Genomic DNA, 19,563 nt, shown 5'->3' with positions numbered 1-19,563 from the left:
CTGGCAGCACAGCAGTCCTCTGGCAATGTGCAATTTGTAGAGCCAGTAGTGTCTGGTTACAAGTCAATGCATTGTCTAAAACATTGGTCAAAGACCCAGTATTAATACTCAATAATGTCTTTGATGAAGGGGTGACTTCAAAGAAACCCTTAGGAGTGTGCAACAATCCCTTTCAGCCCAGCCCTGGCTCCAGATAACCAGAAGGGGGTACATCAGCCCTTTGTGTGAGGGCAGGACACAACCTATACAAATGTAAAGTGTAACTGCCCTCTCCCAGCCCAGGAAGACATCATTATGCAGATGAATGCCAGGCGTCGCTCACTGCTAAAAAGCAGCAGTAAGAAGAAAAATAAAATGACAATAAAACTATTTTATTGTCACATTATTTTTACTTCCAGCCTGCTGAGTCGGGGGCAGGGCGGGGCCAGGCAGTAGCGTCACACAGCAGGGGGAGTGGTGGTAGGCAGGCACTAAAAGTGTGCATGTGGGTTTGGCCAGCCGTCCACGGCCGGCCAAACCCACATGCGCACTTGGATATCTCCAGGCTGTTCCCTTGGAGATATCCTAGTGCTCAGGGGCACAGGCTCCAAGACCCTGCTGGAGCGCAAAACTGGCCCACTCTGCCCTGTGTTTCTCTCATGCTGGGAGAAGCGCTGGGATTGGGCGGGGCTTGGGAATTTATGCCCTTGGGCATTGTAGTGTTGTCTGGACAGGAGCAGTGGAGCAGCGTGGGAGGAGCAGATCGTGTTGGTTGTGGTACAAAAGGGGGGTGGTGATGGAAGGAGCATCTGAATCAATCAAACACTCACACCCAGTCAAATGATCTGGGTTTAATCCCTCACCGTTCTTTAGCCCACTCTGCCACCCCAGTTCAGACATGGCTATCTGCAAATCAGTCTGACCCTGTGCCTCATGGGAACAGTCCAGCCCGAACTGCCAAGCCATGTCTTCCCTGGACCGGAAACAAGCTTCCGAGGACCGGTTTCTGGCATTCCAGCCGTCTTCAGCCCGGCTTGCTTGAATCCAGTGGCAAAGTGAGCAAGGGACTCACGTCTGAGCATACCCTGCCACACTTATGGCGGCCAAAAGCGGTACAAAAGGGGGGTGGTGATGGAAGGAGCATCTGAATCAATCAAACACTCACACCCAGTCAAAAGATCTGGGTTTAATCCATCACCGTTCTTTAGCCCACTCTGCCACACCAGTTTAGACATGGCTATATGCAAATCAGTCTGACCCTGTGCCTCATGGGAACAGTCCATCCCGAACTGCCAAGCCATGTCTTCCCTGGACCGGAAACAAGCTTCCGAGGACCGGTTTCTGGCATTCCAGCCGTCTTCAGCCCGGCTTGCTTGAATCCAGTGGCAAAGTGAGCAAGGGACTCACGTCTGAGCATACCCTGCCACACTTATGGCGGCCAAAAGCGGTACAAAAGGGGGGTGGTGATGGAAGGAGCATCTGAATCAATCAAACACTCACACCCAGTCAAAAGATCTGGGTTTAATCCATCACCGTTCTTTAGCCCACCCTGCCACCCCAGTTCAGACATGGCTATATGCAAATCAGTCTGACCCTGTGCCTCATGGGAACAGTCCAGCCCGAACTGCCAACTCTGGGCAATAGCTTGCTTAATCTCCACAACGGCCCCCACAACGCTAAGGATGCCTGGCCTCCCCCTTGGGGGTGCCCAGGAGTGGACGCCTCACAGGGAAAGCCAGGATGGGTTCCACAGCGGTATTCGTACAAGAGCCTTGAGACCCTTGCGGGTGAGTAGTGCGCTATACAAGTATCAATTTACATTTACATTTAAAGTGAGCAAGGGACTCACGTCTGAGCATACCCTGCCACACTTATGGCGGCCAAAAGCGGTACAAAAGGGGGGTGGTGATGGAAGGAGCATCTGAATCAATTAAACACTCACACCCAGTCAAAAGATCTGGGTTTAATCCATCACCGTTCTTTAGCCCACTCTGCCACCCCAGTTCAGACATGGCTATATGTAAATCAGTCTGACCCTGTGCCTCATGGGAACAGTCCAGCCCGAACTGCCAAGCCATGTCTTCCCTGGACCGGAAACAAGCTTCCGAGGACCGGTTTCTGGCATTCCAGCCGTCTTCAACCCGGCTAGCAGATCGTGTTGGTTGGCAGGAAAGGCACGTTTTTTTTCCCTTTCCTGCCCCCGCCTTAGATTGACAGCAGCCGGCCCTGGTGTATCCACTGTCACACACAGCCCGTCCAGTGTGGTGGCTGTCTGTAAAACATGTACAAAGTGTAGCTGTCACCTAGCTCAGACGTGTATTAGAGACAAGCTGCAAAGCACAAAGAGTCATAAGTACAAAGAAATGCCCACTTTCTAAAAGTGCAAAAAGAACAATTAATGGACAGAATGCAGAACAATGTCATGCAATCTCCCCCCAAAACAGAGATCTGGGCCTAACTCCATTGTTTTTTGCTCACCATGCCATTTCAGTTTGGACCCAGCCATATGCAAATCAGTCTTGACCCTGCGTCCAATGGGAACAGCCCAGCCCGAACTGCCAGGCCAGGTCGTCCCTGGACTGGGAAACCAGCATCCTAGGACCGGTTTCAGGCTTTTAGCCCTCATTAGCCAGGATAGCTTGATTCCAGTGGCATGGAGAGCACAGTACCCACGTTTGGGCATATCCTTCTCACTTGGGGTGACAAATGCAAAAAGAACAGTTGATGGACAGAATGCAAAACAATGTCATACAATAACCCCAGTACAGAGGAGCTCTGGGCCTAAATCCATCATTTTTTTTTCTCACCATGTAATTCCAGTTTGAACCCAGCCATATGCAAATCAGTCTTGACCCTGCGCCCAATGGGACCAGTCCAGCCCGAACTGACAGGACAGGTCCTCCCTGGACTGGAAACAAGCATTCTAGGGCCAGTAAATATGTTTTCTATACCTGTGCTAACATAATCCCAATGTGTTTTTTTTGTTTTGTTGCTGTGATTGTGCCCTTTTATTTTATTTTACTTTTTCAACTATCCCGCTTGTATCTGTAATGTGTAAGTTTGTAAATCTCCTCATGTAAAACCCTTGATTCTATTGTAAAGCGCATTGACACCTTTGGGTAAAGTCTGCGCTATATAAAATTGCATAAATCAATAAACAAATAATAAATACATTCGTCCGGGCCATATCAAAGGCATGCAGAGCTGAGCAGATGGGGGGTGGGTGGGGAGGAGGGTGATGAGGCGGGTGGGGGGGGGGGGGGGGCGGGGGTAGGTCTCCTTGCCCCAGACAGGGTGCATAGCGTCACGGTAGATCCATGGTGAAGAGCTGTGTAGTGCTGAGAGGCCGTTTGTTTTCACCACATATCGGGAGCACAGCACGTACTCACACTGGGGATTAACGTCGCCTAAAATCTTTGAAAGTTTCCTAGGTAAGTGCAGGGCCGTTGGAAGGTGGGTGTGGACCACCCCGGGTGTCATCACTGAGGGGGGAGGGGGGGGGGGTAACAAAATGTCAAAAATACGTGTTTTTAACATAAAAAAAAAATAGGGGCTCACCACATTTTTGGGGGAAAAAATATTCAATGTGGGGGTTGGGGTAACCAGAAATTATTTCTACACCGGGTACCACCTGACCTTGCTGCGCCACTGGGTAAGTGCATAGGCAGAGCAGGGCGCGCCTTGGTGCTAAACAATGAGCTGTTTCTATTTGAACAGATCGCACTTGCCGGCATTAAACTATAGAACATTATTTTCACAGGACGTTGAGTTTGAAAAGAATCATCTTTGCTTAACACCGTCGACATAAGTAAACTGCAATTCTGACAGTGGGGTGAATGGGACATTAAGATACCCTTCGGTTTTGTAGGCAGAATTAATTGGTGTCTATTCTAACTAATAGCATAAACGTGTTTAGCTGTGAGAAAGATAACGGCGCGAGCTGGTGTTCTCACCGTCGCGGCACGAGACGGCTCCACTGTGAAAGGAAGTTAAAGCTGGAGGGCGGGGTGAGCCCAGCATCCTTCATGTTAATTGCCCGAAAACTGCAAAAGCACGAGATACCCCCGTGACACCAGGTACCCCTGTCTGGAGTCTTCCCAGTATTCGTGCTAGTGTAAACACTCTTCTGAGAGACAGAAACCAGGCCGAGAGAAGGAAGGCGATAAGCAGCGTTTGTCCCTGGGATACACCTTCCTGTGTCTCACCTCCACGGCGTCCTTCTCCCTGATACTCACAGACAGAGGCATGTGTGAGAATGATTATTGAGTTGTTGGGTTCGGGAAATAAAGGTGAACGCCGTTGGGGAACGCAGAGGCCGCACTGACCCGCTGTCAAGTTTTTCAGGAGATTTGGATCAAAGAATTTTCATACAAGTGAGTAGGATGGGGAGAATCAGAGGCTCAACAACATGAACATAGAATACTAGCAGAAAAGAACATGAATATACCATAGGCAAAAATACCAGCAGAGACAAAAACTAAATATATACGGGTGCCGTGATATATTGTGCAGGTATAAGAAGAAACGAATAACAATCATGTAAATACTGAGGATGGGTTACTAAAGTGTGACTGATAAATCGCCGGAAACATAAGCAACACAAGGCTATTTATTTTAACCTACTCGTAGGAGAATCTTTGACAGAGAAAGAGGTGATGAGAACACAATAGCAGTAAAAAGAGCAGAGAAGAAAGAGAATTAGGGGAAAAATCAGAAAGTCCAGGAATTGTCACCCATAAATCGTGATTGAGGTTCAACATGTAGAGTCACTGCATCAGCTGTTCTGGAGCTTGGGTCATAATTCGTATTTAGGAGTCAAACGAGGACCATATTTTGTGGAAGAGATTAGGGTTACCCTCTAACAACCTCTGCGTGGAGTGAGTACTCCTGAGGTATGTGACCTAGGCACACCAGGTGTGGAATGAAACAAAGACAAGGTTTTTCCAGTCCATTAGGATCACCTTCACAGCTGTAGTTAGCAAAATGTTCAAAAGGGCTATATTCGATTCTGGTAATGATAACGGGTTACTGGCTGCATGTGGACCCAGTGTAATCTTCATTAAATCTACCCCATTATTCATGTGGGAAATTATGCATAATTGAGTCCAAAGTGATTCCTAAAATGTGGTAAGGCATGGGCACTTGAAAAACATATGTTCAGGATCACCTGGATCTAGCTTAAATACTGCTCAATCTTTACACATCTAAACATACAATGAGAAGAAAGTGAAGAAGCACTTTTCACACGTTTCAGAAAACAACAATGTTCTTAATAAAAAGTCCAAATCCTTCACTCTTCTATCCCTCCACTATCCTTTTCAATCAAAATAATAGACTAACATGTCCGCTTCTCAAATGTCATATTTGACCCTACTAATTCACCACTAATCCTTTATTGGTTCCAGAGTAGCATGCTACTCACCGAAAAAAGCGCTTCAACATCCCATCAGGGGTAACAAGCGCTATATATATATATATATATATATATATATATATATATATATATATATATATATATATATATATACAAACCTTTGTCCCTCTTCTATCCCTCTGCTACCCTTCTCAATCCAAATAACTGACTAACATATCCTCCACTCAAATTAGTTTCATATTTCACTATACTTATTCAACACTAAACCTTTAATGGGTTCCGGAGTAGATTGCCAGAAAAGCTTTTCAACACCACATTGGGGGTAACAAGAGCTATATAAATGCAAACCTTTCCTCCTCTTCTATCTCTCCGCTATCGTTCTCAATCCAAATAACTGACTAATATCCACCACTCAAATTACTTTCATTTTTCACTATACTAATTCACCACAAATCCGTATGGGATATGGAGTAGAGTGCTACTCGCCAAAACAGTGCTTCAACACCCGATCAGGGGTAACAAGCTCTATATAAATGCAAACCTTTTTCCCTCTTCTATCCATCCGCTGTCCTTTTCAATCCAAATAACTGACTAATATCCACCACTCAAATTACTTTCATATTTCACTATACTATACTAATTCATCACTAATCCTTTATGGGTTCTGGAGCAGTGTGCTACTTGCCGAAAAAAGCGCTTTAACACCCCATCAGGGGTAACAAGCGCTGTATAAATGCAACACTTTTTCCCTCTTCTATCCCTCTGCTATCCTTCTGAATCCAAATAACTGACTAACCTATCCACCACTCAAATAACTTTCATATTTCACTATACTTATTCAACAATAATTCTTTATGGGTTCTGGAGTAGCGTGCTACTCGCTGAAAAAGCGATTTGATGTCTCGTCAGGGGTAGTAAGCCCTATATAAATGCAATTACAATTACAATAAAAGCGCGTGGCTTTGCCGCGGTGCGAAATGGCCGCTGCTTAGGTGAGCTTCGCCGGCTGAGCACACAATCCGTCTGGATTCAACTGCACCGGGGGCCGTCTGTCCCAGCAATCACCCCACGACGACTAGCAGGCACCTGTGGCAGCGACAAGACGCTGTCATTTCCGCAATCGAGCGGCGCCTGGTGGGGCTGAGAGAGTCGGACGACTGCGGCGGACTGCGGCCTGGGAGCACAGCCCGATCTCGAAGCCTCGGCAATCGGCTGCGGGCCCTGTGTCACGAACAGCCCACTTGCAGCACTGAAGGGGGTCAGACCCTGCCCACCGCCAGCTGTTGATCTTGCCTGCGGACCCGATCGACTGGCCGGGCCTACCCACAACACCGCAGAGGCCCTCATTGATGCAATCGACGATATTCGTAGGTGAGCGGGGATATAATGACTGGAGGCGGCGGAGCTGAGGCCCGAGAGCACCTGCCTTGGGCCGCGCGGCCGGAACCCACGTTCCGCCAAAGTTTAACGCGGAGGCCCCCAGCAAGCACCCGATTGGCCCACCGAGGCCACCTCTGCAGTGCCACACACAACCTCTTTCGACCCACAAAGAGGCACAGACTTCCACCGGCTTCGTGTGGACGCACCCGTTCCTGCCGCCTGCAAATCGACCCAGCCTCCAGGGTTGTCGGCCGGTATCAGCTATGTGCCGGATCGCAACAGGCGCAGAGGCGCGCAACATTTGGGATTGTACGGCTTGTACCTTTAATCTTTGGCACCACTACCTGTGCAGCACATCGCCCAACTCTTTATAGCTGCGCAATCTCCAGGCCGCAGCAATCACCTGACTGGCTCGTTGAGGCCGCCCCTGCAGTGCAAGCTCCATCTGGCGCCACGCGGGGACTCGGAATGCCCTACACTTGTGTAGACGTAATCGCTTGGGTAGCCTGAGACTCCCCTCGATCCTGGTTGGGCAGTCAGCACCAGACCCTGGCTGGGTCGCAACAAGCGCCGCAGCAGGAGCACATCTCCTTTGGGCCTTCCCTGTGTTGGTGCGGCCCGTACTTGAGCTTTTTGGCGCTACAGCCCTACAACCAGTGCAGCGCACCGCCCCATCCTGTAACCAGTGAAGTTGCCAGGCCAAACTAGGAGTGTGCCCCAGCCCAAGACAATGGGCTGCTCACACTGGACTCATCGTCCCCTTTTTGCAGCACCGAGGGGGGATTGTACCCCTCCCCCATGGCAGTCAATATACACCCTGGGGAAAAGAAGGGAGACTGAGGAAGCTGAGAACCAGGAGGCACCTGCGAGGGGCAACGTGTTGCGCCAACACAGACCAACTTTCCCAAGCCTCTAAAAATAGACAATCGCGACACAGCACCATAGATATGGGGAAGGCAGAGGTCAGGCAATCAAAGCTCACCTTTGATAAAACGTGCAGCACACTGCAAGCAGACAATGAAGGGGAAAAAACTTCTGCACCAATCTCTCTAGATGAAGCCGCAACAGAAGATCAGAAACAAGATCTCAAGACCATATTGTTGGACGGACAATCAAGCTTGCCAACATAGATGCCAAACTAGATGCGTCCTCCACCCGCCTGGACAGAGTGAAAAACAGAGTACATGAGCATGACGCCAGACTTGATCACGTTGAAGCAATTTATTATTTATTTATTTCATTTGTATAGCGCTACAGCTACCCAACAAAGGGTTTCCCGGCACTGATGATCCAGTGCTTTGATTGGTGCAGGTTCGTGATGTTAAACAGCCAGGTTTTTAAGGCCTTCCTGAATTTCATATGGTTGGTTTCCTGCCTAAGTGTCACCGGAAGTTTGTTCCAAAGTGAAGGTCCGAGATATGAAAAAGATTTGCCGCCCATTCTCGCCAGCCTGATCTTAGGAATCACAAAGTGGTTGGCTGTGGCTGAACGAAGGGTTCGGGATGGGCGGTAGGGATGTATTAGATTTTGTAGGTACTTGGGTGCATTGTTGGTTGAGATCTTGTGCATAATGCATAAAGATTTGAATTTCACCCGGTTCTCGATTTTCAGCCAGTGCAATTCGCGGATGTACTTGGTGGTAGGTGTGGAAATGGGAATTTTCCACAGTAATCTTGCGGCGGCATTTTGCACTGTCTGTAGTCGTCGGGTTGTGGCCTTATTGGCCCCCAAGTATAGCACGTTGGCATAGTCTAGCCTGGAAGTTATTAGAGCATTGATGACTGTTTTTTGGGTATTTTTGGGCAGCATCCAACAGATTTTTTTCAACCACTTTAAAATCGCGAAGCATGTAGCTGACCTCTTCGCAGCTTGCTGATTAAGATTAAGTGATTCATCTATGATGACTCCGAGGTTGCGTGCTGATTTGACTGGAACCGGGGGGGTACCCATTACGTCTGGCCAGTGTTGGGGTCCCCAGAGCTCTTTGTTCTTACCCAGAACGAGTAGCTCTGTTTTCTCGCCATTGAGTTTGAGAAAATGTTTTCTCATCCACTCTGCGATGTTGGTTAGACCGAGTTTTAATGACGAGATGTTGTTGGAGTCAGTGGATGATAGAGAGAAAATAAGCTGAGAATCGTCAGCGTAGGAGAACATAAGTAATCCAGTCTCTTCTATCATTTTGGCCAGTGGGCTCATGTAAATATTAAAAAGCAGTGGGCTCAGTATGGAGCCCTGAGGCACTCCATGTTTAAGGGTCATAGTGTCTGAGCAGGCGGATTAGGAGAAAACTTGGAAAGTGCGCTGTTCCAGTAAAGATTTAATCCAATTACACGCAGCGCCCCTAATACCAATGGCGTGGAGTGTTTGCTCAAGTACAGCATGTGACACAGTATCAAATGCTGCACTGAGATCGAGTAACAGCAAGGCAACCGTTTCTCCGCGGTCCAACATTAGACGAATGTTCTCAGTGACGCCTAACAAGGTCGTCTCTGTGGAGAATCCTGTACGGAATCCTGACTGGTAAAGGGGTAATAGATCATGGGTGGTAATGAAATCAGTAAGGACTCTGTGAACGTGTTTTTCTAATATTTTCGCAAAGGTTGGTAGCAGGGAGATAGGTCTAAAGTTGGATGGTAAATTGGGATCTGTCCCTGCCTTTTTCAGCAATGGGTGAATCATCGCATGTTTCCACTCATTCGGTACGATTTCTTCCTGTAAGGATTTATTAAGAAGATTAGTGATTGTTTCCAGGGCCCCATTATTGAGTTTTTTCAGGACCGAGCATGGTAGTGGATCATTAGGTGAGCCTGATTTGATGGAATTTAATAGTTTACGAACCAGGTTTAAGTCCAGCAGCGGCCAGTTGTTTAGAATAGCTGGAGGTGTTACATCACAGGGGAATATGCGGGAGGGTAAAGCTGTATTAGCAGGAATAATGGGGGTTGAAGTATTGGTTTCAGAGCTAATATCAGTGGAAGGCAGAGTCACCTTAGTCTTGGCTATGTCCTTTGTGATTTGTTCTATACCCTGATATATCTTATCCACTTTTTCTACAAAGAAGGCTGCAAGAGAGTCACATTGTGATTTATTAAGGTCAGGGGGAGATTGTAAGGTGAGGGAACCAGCTAGCTCTCTTACAGTTTTAAAAAGTGTTTTGGACTGGCATAGAGCTTCAGTAATTTTTGTGCAGGCATGTTCAGCTTTGGCTTTGGCACATAGCCTCTGGTAGTTTGAGAGTTTATTTTTATAGGCTGTTTTGGCATCAGGACAGTAGGTTTTCCTCCATTGCCGTTCTGCAGTTTTACAGGTACTTTTTTCCTGTTTCAAGGTCTCAGTGAACCAAGGGGCAGGGGGGCGGTGGGAGTTTTGTTTTAATTTAGTTTTAGGCAGAACAGAATCAATAGCTTCTATAAGCCAAGTTTGGACAGATGTTGAGAACTCTTGTACTGTTGATTTTGTACAGGGGAGATGGCCTTCAAGAAAGGAATTGAGGTTATCTATATCAAGCTTTTTCCATTTCCTGATCAGTTGCGTAGGTACTGGTGTTTTATCCCTATTAGAGACTTTCACATGAAGAGAAAATTTAATCAGGAAATGGTCAGACCAGGGCACTGGAAGAGCAGTGTGTGTAGATATGTCATTTAAGTTGGAAAAGATGGGATCCAACAAATGACCTGCTCTATGTGTAGGGCCGGAATTCTTTAAGGTCAGATTAAGGGATGCTAAATCCGTTTTAAAATCATTAGCTATTGAGCAATCATCTTTCTCCAAGTGTAAATTCGTGTCCCCTAGAATGGTGAAGCTAGCCATTTTCACAACTAGAGGTCCAATAAGTTCAACAAGGTTAGGTATCCATTTAGAGGCGGTTCCTGGCGGCCTATAAATAAGTGCTCCCGAAAAGGTGAAATTAGGTGTAAGTGAAAGTTTAAAAATTGCGCCTTCACAACCCTCACATGGGAGTTTATTGAATTCGCAGTTGTAACAATTTTTAAAGATAATTGCTATTCCTCCTCCTGGTTGCTTTTCACGGTCAAGTCTAACAATAGCATAAGTTTCAGGGAGTGCCATAGCTAAGTCAGGGCAAGAGCTATCTTGAAGCCACGTTTCCGTTAAAAACACGGCATCGGGAGTCTCATCCAAGAGTAAATTAAAAATTTCCGTTTTATGCTTAGGTAATGAACGGCAGTTAATACTAAAGAAAGAGAACAAATCAGAACTCGTCTTAGTATTATTTGTAGGTTTTCTGACCTGTAAGGCTTTTATTACTGCATGGTCAGTGGAGAATTGGCAACATTGGCATGTAGCTTTCTCCAGATCAGGTTCTATTATCTTGCATAAAGGATGACGTATGGGTCGTAGGGATAGTAGAAAATCTGGTGAATATTTTAAGCATGGAGAGCCAGTTGTATCTGTTAGTGCAATGATTATAGAGGGGCAATCTACGTATCCCTTGGTACCTGATGGAGATGGCGCCATGTGTCGGGGCACGTCCGGAGCACGTCCGAGGCGCGGACGAGCGCAGACGGGCTGACTCTGGCGTGACTCCGGCGCTGAGGAGGCGCTTCCACAAACGCGACCGCTAGCGCGGAGATAGACCGTTTCCTTAAATACCGGACACTAGAGCGCTCTCACCGCTCTCGCCCCCTCACTCAAGATGGCCGCCGTAAATGATGTTGTCACTAGCCCTCGATCTACAGCCCTAAAATCGGCTGGGAACGTCAGGAACAAAGCGAAAATAGTGGCAAGTGAGTGCCAAGTATGCCAGGTATGCTGAGTGCAAACAGTGTGAAAATTAGAGCAATTTAAAATTCGTCGTTTTTTAAAATCAAATAAGTTGCACGCAGTAGCTGGAAATAGTCCTTGCGTGATCAGAAGTCAAACATTATGTTAGCAAAGCGCTAGGATCTCGCGCCTGCTTCCTAGGGGCTCCTTAAATACCGGACACTAGAGCGCTCTCACCGCTCTCGCCCCCTCACTCAAGATGGCCGCCGTAAATTATGTTGTCACTAGCCCTCGATCTACAGCCCTAAAATCGGCTGGGAACGTCAGGAACAAAGCGAAAATAGTGGCAAGTGAGTGCCAAGTATGCCAGGTATGCTGAGTGCAAACAGTGTGAAAATTAGAGCAATTTAAAATTCGTCGTTTTTTAAAATCAAATAAGTTGCACGCAGTAGCTGGAAATAGCTCCTTGCGTGATCAGAAGTCAAACATTATGTTAGCAAAGCGCTAGGATCTCGCGCCTACTTCCTAGGGGCTCCTTAAATACCGGACACTAGAGCGCTCTCACCGCTCTCGCCCCCTCACTCAAGATGGCCGCCGTAAATGATGTTGTCACTAGCCCTCGATCTACAGCCCTAAAATCGGCTGGGAACGTCAGGAACAAAGCGAAAATAGTGGCAAGTGAGTGCCAAGTATACCAGGTATGCTGAGTGCAAACAGTGTGAAAATTAGAGCAATTTAAAATTCGTCGTTTTTTAAAATCAAATAAGTTGCACGCAGTAGCTGGAAATAGCTCCTTGCGTGATCAGAAGTCAAACATTATGTTAGCAAAGCGCTAGGATCTCTGAAACCGATAATAATCAAACGGCCACAATGGAACAGCTGTTGAAAATGGACACTGTATTAGAACTCATAAAACAAAAAAATGAAGATCTTGAAGTTCGCTCAAGACGAAACAACCTCCTCATAACGGGTGTCCCCGAATCCACAGCCATTTCTAGGATGGAAGACTTTGTAGAACCTATGTTGAAAGACCTTTTTGGCTCAGATTTATCCCCGGTCTTCATTGTTAAGAGAACCCACAGGTTGCTGGGGCCATGGCCGCCACCAGGGGCTCCTCCGAGGCCCATTGTGGTGCGACTTCTGAATTATAAAGATTGTGACACTGTGCTGCATCAAGCGAGGCAACAAGGACGCACTTAATACCAAGGCGACTCAATATCTTTCTTCCCGGACTTCACCCTGAATGTGCAAGCTGCCCGACAAGAGTTCCAGCTGTCGAAGCAGCTGCTGCAAAAGAACAACATCAACTACGCAATGCTCTACCCGGCCAAGCTCAGAATCACCCTCAACGGCAAGACAACCTACTTCACTGACTCAAAATTGGCTCTCAAGCTCGCTAAATAGCAAGCTCCAAAAGATAGCTCTTCTGACACCCATGCCAGTTCTTCCACAGCGGATGCAAGACTGAGTGACAATGACTCATTTTCACCAACCACAGACACAGGTGTCAACTGCAGAGCGACCTGAGGCGGATGGCTGCAGTCTCCGGCAAAATCACTGGACCTTTGTAAACTGCTGCCACAGTTAAGTGTACTGTTATGGGGAATGTTGAGGTGGGGTGGGGATGGATGGTCCTTCATTCACATACTTCTGCTCAGCCACCTGTTCCCAAGGCGGGTAGACCCCATGGCATCTCCACTTCTCCTGGGGATGATTCTCAGTAGTTCTGGTCACGGGGGGGGGGGAGACCTCAACCTAATTGGGGGGTTGGAGTGGGAGGGGGGAGGCTTGCAGGGAGGGGCTTGTTGAGAAACTGTTATTTCAGGTTTCTGGTTTGGATCGAAAATGTTGGCACACTACTACCTGTTCTTATCCTCACGGCTGGGGCTCAAAGCACTACACTGACACGGGGCGAACGCGCACACACCATAAACAACCTTTTCGTGGGGCATGGCTAAGACAGATACGATCAAACTCCTATCTGGGGCGTGAGTGGGCTAAACGATGCCAGGAAGATACGCCTAGTACATGCCTATTTAAACAGACACTCCATAGACATTTGGCTTCTTCAGGAAACGCACCTTTCGAGCACTACATTACCCTCCTTTCTCACTAGGGGCTCACATATGCATCCTCATACTCCAACTATGCTAGTGGGGTCTGCATTTTAATAAGTAAGGATTTAGGTTGGACCACAGACCACGGCATCTGCGATAATGAAGGGCGATACCTCATCCTCACAGGCAAACTACATCAGCATCCCATCACTCTCTCTACTGTATACAGTCCTAACACTGATGACCTGTCTTTTCTCACCACTGTCTGCCAGGGAATCACAAACACTACCTCACACACAGTGCTCTGGTGTGGCGACTTTAATGTCCCGCTGATGGGAGATATGGATCGGGCTCGGTGCACTAGACGTCCTCATCCACAAGCAGCATCCACATTGACGACAATCATTGCAGACAACCTCCTCGTTGACCCATGGCAAGATACTCATCTAGAAACGTGTGAGGGTACCTATTTCTCCCTCCAGCATAAAACATGGTTGAGAATTGACTACTGGCTGCTGTCCAAAACCATGCTTCCATGGAACCCCCATGTATCTCATCTTCTCCATACCCTTTCAGATCATGCGCCGGTCCTGCTGACACTCCATCCCCAGCACGCAGCAACACGCGCATTCACCTGGCATCTCCCCCCGAACGCGATCAAAGACCAAGTCTTCCACGAAGAGCTACACACAGCCATCAAAGACTACTTTGCCCTTAATGCCGGGTTGGTTCAATCCCCACCAATCTCTGGGATGGCTTCAAGGTGGTCATCAGAGGGGAGTGCATATCCAAGCATCATGGGGTACTCAGAGCCATCCGAAGTGCACTCTCAAAACTCCAATCGAACATTTCCGCACTCAAGACTCAATTCCAGCTCTCAAATGATTCCCAGGTCCTGGCAGACATCTGCAGTAAGCTAGCAGAATACCAAGAGGAGGCAGCTAGGGAGGTCAAGTTCCGAAGCAGGGAAGCGCAGGCGCACAGATACGGCGTGGGGGACCATCTGGGTAAGACATTAGCAAGATTGATTAAGAGACCTCGGGCATCCTCCTACATCGCAAGCTTGGTAGACTTGGAAGGCCAGCAATGCTCCAACACTCCCGACCTCATGCTTATCATGGTGGAATTCTTCACCCAGTTGTACTCTACTTCCCGGGTGGTTTCCGCCTCCGAGCTGCAGACATACCTTGATGCCCTCGAACTAGTATGGTTTTCCAACTCACTGCGACTTTCTGGATTCTCCCATCACTGCTGATGAGGTGCGGCAGGCCATTCCTGGCCTTGCTCCGAAAAGGCCCCTGGCCTGGATTCTGACCGCATCCTTTTATAAGGAATACTCCGACCTTTTGATCCCTCGGCTGCTGGAGGTCTACCAGGATGCATTGGAGGTGGGCCCCATGCGAGAGGCTGTAATTTTCATGCTTCTCAAACTCGATAAGGCCGCTGACCAATGCAATTCTTACAGGCCCCTCTCACTCATTAACAGCGATAATAAGATTTTCTTGAAAGTGCTTGCAAATAGGCTACAACTCTTGCTACCAGTAATGATCAGGCCTAATCAGTCTGGATTTGTACTGGGCCGCTCTACGGCACACAACCTCCGGACCATGTTCGCAGTAATGCACTATCTGCATCCAAATACGACGGCGCTGGTGGCTCTGCTGGACGCAACCAACGTGTTCGATACCCTGGAGTGGGGATTCCTGTTCCCCCTTTTAATGCAAATGGGTCTTGGTTCCATTTTCCTGGCACAACTACGCCTCTTATACACAATGCCCGCCGCTCGAATACGGATAAATGGATACATATCGGACCCCTTCCCAGTTGCCAGGAGAACACGGCAGGGGTGCCCCCTCCTGCCATTACTCTTTGTGATTGCAATGGAACCTCTTGCAGCACATATCCGACAACACAACGCCAATTGAGGGATAGGGTTCACCACATGCGGCTTAACTGTATCCCTCTATGCAGATGATGTCACACTTTATGTGATTCAGCCTGAGCAGAATCTATCTCCGCTAATTCCTGAACTCATCTGCTTCGGGGGACTCTCTGGTGTCCAGATTAACTGGGCCAAATCAATACTTTTCCCTTTGACGGAAGCTACAGTTCCGTTTCCCACAGTGTACCCACTCCAGTGGACACAGGGGCCAACCAAGTATTTGGGAATATACATTAGTAGGGATCTAATCGAGTTGTTGCAGGCCAACTTTGGCAAAGCGATGGATTGGCTGGAGGAGCGTATCCCTAGGTGGTCAAAACCCCCTCTGTCCCCTTCCTGCCGAATCGCCATTGCAAAGATAGTCGTTCTGCCCAAGTTTCTCTATTTATTCATCAACATTTCCACTCCATTTACACAAGCCTTTTTCCACAGACTTTGATCAAACCTTATCACACTGGTGTGGGCCGGGAGGCCGGGCCAGGTAAAGTACGAAATACTAACCAGACCACAACTCCAGGGGGGCTATGTGCACCAGATCTACAGCCCTCAACGCTCTGCGCCCAGGCACACTTTCTACACTACTGGACACATCCCTGTCGCTGAAATTGACACTCCACAATGTCTGCGGTGGGCATTGATCGGGTTGACGCGCAGCGCAGGCGTTCCTCTCCTATATGCTCCCTCAGTCCCCATCGCAAAACATCCCCTGGTGCCTCCTCTGCGGGATAGTGGTGCCTGTGCCCGTGTGGCAAAGCTTGACATACATACCTTTGCCGATCTCTTTCCGGGTGACCACTTTCGTGACCCGCCGAGGGCACCCAGCGCGCTACTGGACAACTTCCTATATTATCAGATGTGAGCGACTTCCTGCCGGCTGTTCCCAACATTTCCAGTGCCACCTGCTACCCTCACAGCATTAGAGCACACCTACCCTGCTACTTCACTGCAGAAACTCATCACAGCACTCTACCGACATAAGCAAAACATCCCACCTGAAACACAATCGACTGCCCGGACAACCTGGAAGGAGGATCTAGCCTCTCCACTCACAGATGAGTAGTGGTCATTCTGCTGCAGTCAACTCGAACTACTTTCCCCGAATTATCCGTTACGTTTTTGCATCGCTCCTATCGCACTCGTGTGCTGCTGCACAAGATGGGCCTGTCCCCGGACTCACACTGCACACGCTGTCACGCTGACACAGCAGATTATCTTCATCTTGCCTGGCACTGTTCGGCGATGGCGTTATACTGTGGAGAGGTCAACTGGGCTTTGGGGGACATTACACAGGTAAAGTTATCTCCCGCTCCGCTGGTTAGTCTCTTGGATCACATGGCAGAGATACCAAAAGCCTCTTGCAGACTCGAGACATATGGGAGCCATTCCTTAGCTATATGCGCCAACAAGACCCTATCCACGCCTCACAAACCAACCCCTAATTGTATGCCCTAAAAAGAACTGCATTATGTCTGTGAGCCCACACTATATGCTGTTGTGTAAGCCTGCGATGTTGGATGGGTAATTTCAGAGCTATGTACCCAATGAACATGACTGTATGTGAATACCAACAAATTAAATAAAGTTTTTAAAAAACAATTATAATACAATACAATAATAGAAAATATAGTAAAAGCAGCATAAAAGCATGCTTAAGTTGCAATAGTCAAAAATCAGATAGAGCTTGTCTAAATAGACTAATAAACAAATATTTTAAATGACTAATGATGGTATGATTAAAATGAATTAGTAGATTTTATCTTCAAAGAAAATGCATTATTGGAAACTATCTCATTTACCTTACAGTTGGAATACAATAGTGATTAATGACTATGTTTTGCAAAATGAATTTTATAATAGTTAGAGAACAAACCTTTCCACATGTAAGCCATATATGTGTAGAGTTTCAAATTTCCTAAAAAAAACAAAAGTAACATTTATGGTTATATTTTACACATATTTTATTTATTTATTTGTTTGAAGAGTTTTATATAGCGCTGGCTAGACCCGGAGGTATCAGAGCGCTTTACATGAGGCTAGCGTTAGACAAAAACTTTTTCTTTATTTCATCAGTTACTAGACCATAGCATAACATAGACAAAAAAACAGTGTTACATAGTTCCATCAGTTAATAGAGCATAGCATAACATAGAAACAAGGCCTATGGAGCATAGAAGGTAGTGGGGGAATAGAAAGGCGTTGGAATGTAGATCGGATCAGGCACGCCGGCCAGGGAGATAGTACTTCAGAGAAACATCACAAAGTCAGAGTAAACGAGTCAACAAACCGGTTGGAGTCTAGTAGTCATAACATCCAGTGCCGGACCGCCATCCCAGAAGGCACAGTGGGTAACCAAGCATCTGTGGTCAAGTCCGGAAGGCAGGTGAAGGCTGGAGGGGAGATCCCCAGCCCATCTCCTCAGCAGCTACCTAGGCAGCTCAACTGGGCATCAGCCATGTTGGAATGGATCCGCAATCGGCAGATTTTTGTTGATTCATCGGAAGACGAGGGAAGAAGGAGACAAGGCGGGGAGGCGAGGAACAGTGCCCAAGTCCGGAGGGTAGGTGACGGCTGAGGGGGTGATCCACAGATAATCTCCTCTATAGCTACTTCAGTAGCTCCACCGAGTATCGGCCATGTTGCTAGGGCTCCATCATTTAGATGTCATAGACTGAATGCAGCATCGGAACAGTCACTATTTATGTCATTACAGAGCACTGCGTTGTTGTATTAGTTAATTGTGATATCACTACCAGACTGTTGCAGTCTTATGAGTACTCATTGTGATATGATAGACAGAGGGCTGCATTGTTAGATTCACTAGTTCAGATTTCATAGACAGAGTGATACTGCATTTTTAGTCACTATGAGTTTGACCACAGAGACCTGCATTGCCATTCTCATTAATTTTGATGTCATAGCTAGATAACTGCATTGCTACAATCAGTAATTATGAAGTCGAAGACAGACCCCCTTATACCGTGGAGGATCCTAGCAAATGATGATTTTGTCAACGAAAGAGTGCTGCATCGTAGCATTCACGAAGTATGTCAAGCAGAGTGCCCAATTGCTACATTACACCCATGAAAGCACAGTCTGCAATGCTTTTGTGTAATCCAGATTAGGATATGGCAAATCAGCATATCTTCATCTACGAACAAAAATATCAGAAGCTTACAAAGGATCCAAAACATCCAAGTGAGAATCTCTTCAATCTTAAGTATTTTCATTCTGTGTCACTCAATCTACGTCACTTACATTGCCTTCCTGTCCTGAAGTGAATCAAATTCAAAGCTTGCATCTATTACGTAAAAAATCTTTCACAACTTAGTCACTGAATTTGAGATTAAAAATGGCTGTGAGAAAGGTTCATGTTAGACCCAAAATGTGTTGCCATTTTCCTCCTATCACTACAGAGAAACAAGCACTGGCATAACCAATAGGTCTTGCCTTTGGGACCATATAAGCATTTAGACTATATTACAGCAATACATGCAGCCTAACTTCCCTCTTCCCATCTGTGTCTTTCACCTTCCAGCAACTACATATCAAATAACACACAGCTTAAATGAAAATTCATAGTGAATCAGTGGGAAATGCACTTTTGTATGTTATGAAACCTCTATTAGTTAAGGCACGCACCAAATCCTGGTTGGTGCAGTGAAGAATAGTGACTCTGTATATTTAGTGCTAGAAGGCCCCAGTCTGTGACAGAAAGCACTGTAAACATGTAGGCCATTATTTTGAATTTGCATTACACACAGTATAGGTACAAAATGTGCAAAAATGTTTAAGATAAAAATTACAATTACAAAAATGCTTCCAAAATATAGGTATTTTGCAGGCTTTATGTAGTGCAGTGTTTTTAAACCCTCTTTTAAAAGCACATTTCACAGCTTAGATGGTAGCTGGGCAAGACGGGTGGGAGACACGAGGGAAGAATGCAGCGAATACAGGGCAGTGGTGAGGGCACAGGAGGGAATAAAAAAAAAAGCCAACACTAATAAGGGTATATATGACAACCCGTTCAAAAGTATATACGATAAGTTCACTGTCAGCAAATGCCGTGCAACATGTTTTGATGCCGCTGGCAGATACACAGAAGGACAGGC

Source organism: Lissotriton vulgaris, chromosome 5 (genome assembly GCF_964263255.1).
Source record: "Lissotriton vulgaris chromosome 5, aLisVul1.2, whole genome shotgun sequence".
Taxonomy (NCBI): Eukaryota; Metazoa; Chordata; class Amphibia; order Caudata; family Salamandridae; genus Lissotriton; species Lissotriton vulgaris.
This window is presented reverse-complemented; position numbering follows the sequence as displayed.